The sequence below is a fragment of the Asterias rubens genome, chromosome 17 (assembly GCF_902459465.1).
Source record: "Asterias rubens chromosome 17, eAstRub1.3, whole genome shotgun sequence".
NCBI lineage: Eukaryota > Metazoa > Echinodermata > Asteroidea > Forcipulatida > Asteriidae > Asterias > Asterias rubens.
In genome coordinates, this window is record NC_047078.1 from 5,484,916 (window position 1) to 5,489,058 (window position 4,143).

Genomic DNA, 4,143 nt, shown 5'->3' on the forward strand with positions numbered 1-4,143 from the left:
CAGTTAAATTTGCTGTCATTTATTTTTGATATATGTATTGAACATCAATACAATGTGTTTTGTTTTTTCCCCGACATGTCTCACTTGCGTAATTAGCGAATAAGTCATGCCCCCCTTTTGTGGATTGTTACCGCCCCCCTACCATCGACGTCACGTCGGGAATTCAAACATATCGTCGGCAAAAAGAGTCTGGTTCCTAACAACACGCGCCTAGGTACCAGGCCACACAATGCACACGTCTCTATATGCACACAGCCAGGGGACCCGACGGCTCGGGTTCCCGACATGACGTCACATGAAGGCTCCCTTTTAGGGGCGGGGTGGGTTCCCCTAATCTCTTGAAAACCACCTTTAAAATACTTGCGCATTAAATAAAAAAAAGTATTTCAGGTTTAAAAAGTCATGTTTAATTGTTTAAAAAAAAATAAAAAAACTGCAGCCACCCTTTAAGCATGTCTGGTTGGCATAGCTCTCCTTGTTACATCTCTGGTTCAGAGAGATGGAAACATGGTTATTATCAAAACATTAAAAATCTTTTACCCAAATGTTTCTGTTTTTCCCAGGTCATTCTGCTGTCCAGATCAACCAAACGTAAGTAACGCTACATTTAGTGCAGGATCCATTTATTTGTTTATTTTATTTTGTATTAATTTATTTTGGTTATTATTTTTTATTATTTTAACATCATCAATTTTTATGGCACACCATCCGACTGATACGTCTGTTGGTTTGGTGAAGACAAAGCAAAACAAGGAAGTTAAAAATCAAGAGGAGGTTATTTGAGCAAACTGAAAATTAAAGAGCACAATCTGTTAATTAAACCACACCGGCTCTTATCAGAGCCAACACTCCCTCAACGGAGATTACATGATTGTACCCGCAAGTTTACTATTTAGTATTTATAGTTACTTCTTAATCTTGTTTAAACAGCAATGATGCGAACAGAGCTACTGTGACCTTCAGACAAGCTCCCTCACCAGGAAGCATTCAAATTGGACCCAATCTGTTAAGCAGATTTGAACAACAAGGTAAGCAAAAATCAATACGTAAGAAAGTAAATAACATTCATTTTGCGTAAAAAAGTTGTGTTTTAGGAACTACAATTGTTTAAAGTTTGGTAGAAAACTCATCAAGGGTCAGATATGACTGATTTGGGGTATATATGTTTCATAAATTCATTACAAGTATGGCTTTGGCGGTGTACTGCTCAATATATAAATTGCGGTGGCCTTAACTTTCTGCGAAACAGCAACAAATAATAAACTACACTGATATATTTAAAAGGTATGAGTAGGATTTTTTTTTTAATTGGAAGATGGAAATACGATATAGAAATGTTAAAACAATGTTAAACCATTTAAATTGCCATGATGTTCGTTTCAAGGAGGAAGAAAAAAATCGATTAGAAAACACGTTGTCTTCTTTGTGTGTCTGTTTCAACTAAATCTGTCTGATTTCTAAAAAGATGCAGTTGTTTTGTATTCACTTTTTAAGAATGTTGCTGTTTGTTACAAAAAAAGTAAAGTTAAAAGTTTTTTCTACGTGTATCTGTTGAAACTATGGAAATCTTAAGATGCGCGGTTTATTTTGTAAACCGTTTGCATATTGCTTAGATGCAGAAACGGCTTACGAAGAAGTCAGGGAGATTGGCGAACATGCAACATCGACAGCCGATAATCGCAACGTCATAGCCCATACATATGCTGAGGCGAGGCTGTCTTTGGCTGAAGGGGAAGATGAAGCCCAAAGCCCGCCCCCACCGCCTCGTGGGATTTTTAACCAACCACCTCATTGGATTTAGACTGGGCCCCTTTTGCTGAATTTTACTAATTAAATTTGTTTAAATAACTTACATAAACGAAAAAACTGGTATTTACGTATGAAAACGATATTAAATGTACAAACAAAAATAAGAGCAATATTTTATAAGATAATTCTTTGAAATGATAGCTTTGGATTGAGATTTTCTCGACTAATTAGGTAGATTTAAACAGAAGATAGCGTTATGCACTATCTATCGATTGTTGAAACAGCTACAGTGTACTTGCTTTTGATCGATTTAACTTTCAACCGAAATATTTATCTACTGAGTCAAACTAAAATGAAATGTCATGACTGTTTGAACTTTCTGCTGCTGTTCATTCTTGGTCTAAAACAGAAGTGTCGTATAAACGTCTTTGTTATTGGAGGCTCACTTTTCTTTTTGAAGGCATGTATAATTGATTGACTTGTTTGAAGAGATAAAATAGTGCATGTATGTGTAGAATTAACAACTATGAAAAAAGATAATGGACAAAATCAACTTTCATTATTATGATTATGTTAAAGAGAATGGACGACGAGAGAAAGTGAAGATTCGTGAACACAACATCAGTTTGCTCAGCAAACAATGAATTTTGTAACTGAAGTGATTTTTTCTAAACTAAATGTTATTGTAAATTGAAAGATTATTTTATGCCGTATGGTATCCTTTTTCTCCAACTGTTGCGATGACGCAGTTTGAAAATGACGTTCAGCACTGAAAACCAAAATAGACAAATAATCATTAATTTAGTTTTAATCCAAGAATAAAGAAATTTGTTTAAAAAAATAGACATTGTGTTTGTGAACCAAGCAAGACAATTCTTAGGCCTATATATTGTAGTGAAAATGCCCGCTTTTTACTGTAGTGGTACAACTGTATTGTTCAGTGCTCAGCTTCCTCCCCTTTGGTAGACTTGATTTCAAGTCTGAGACTGCGGTTATTAATCTCTGCATCGGCCACGCACGATTTCCCCCGGGTAGGCCATTATATGACGGAGATTAATCTGCGTGTTCCTTAACAGATTTGTAGTGAAAAATAATTGGGATCATGCTGGCGCGCAAAAATAACAAAGGTCAAGAGTCATAATTCATACCCAACTACACTCACGATTATTTCGGGCGATTTGTGTCGTCATGAAACTACGCGCGCCAATATGATCCCGACAAATAATTGTCTGCATTTTATGCTTTCAAGTCAATATTTCAAGTCAATTAGTTTAAAAAAAATTACATGATGTACATGTTATCCTTTTATGCATTGCTGTGGCAACCGAAACTGGGAAGTATCCCACAATTTCAAAAGGTTGCCACACCATGAGGGGGGGGGGGGGGGGGTGGTGTGTCTCCAATTTTGGTCTATATAGAAAGGGCTTTTATCAACAAATGGTGCTAGTTTTATGACAGGAACCAGCTTCGGAGCCTATTCAAAATTGTATTAAAGAACAAGGGCTCTATCCTTTAAGTTAGGGACAGTGCATCTGTTAAAAACAATGCAGGACTGTCTCCACTCACGTTGGCTGTTTTTTAGTTCTTTGTTTCACAGGTATGTCACAAGCACACAGTTTACTCATTCGCCTTCGAATAGCGCGGGTAAGCTTGCCAGGTGTTTCGTCATCGCAGAGGCCGATGCATGAATATTCACCCTGCTGCAATGAATCACAATAAAGGAACCTTGTGCAACGTTCGTCGTGTATGTAAATTGTGGGTGTAACTACCCAGGGAGAGCTGTTTATTGGCTCTGACGTGGTCGACCGGCCGACGTACCTCCAAAACCTATGAACACTAGTAAGCAACAAAAAGGACATCGGTAGTCTAACGGTAATGGTAACAATGATTCTCAACGTGATAAAAGTTTTGCCTTGAAGATTTGTGTCTTTCTATTTTGTTTTTTGACAACCGTGCGAACCTTTTTGTTCTGCCTTTTGTGTTTCAAAAACATAAGAAAGAAAAGCGAAACCCTTTACTACCCTTAAAGGGGCTATGTACTTTTTGTAGGAAAAAACAAAATGTCAACATATTTACATTAAACTTCACAGTTTGAAGATAACGATGGTAGAAAGCTTCCCTGAAAATATTATTTGCAGAGGTGCTGTAGTTTTTAAGAAATTAGTAAAACAATGTAATGAAATAGTTTTCATCTCAGTGATCATGACACGAAAATTATTTTAGCTTGTAAAAACGTATTTTCATGACATTGTTTTACTCATTTCTCAAAAAGTACAGCGCCACAGCAACTATTATTTCCAGGGAAGCTTTCTACTATCATTATCTTCAAACTGTGTAAGTTTAAAGTAAATCTGTGGACATTGTGTTTTGTGTTACAAAAAGTACCCAAATCCT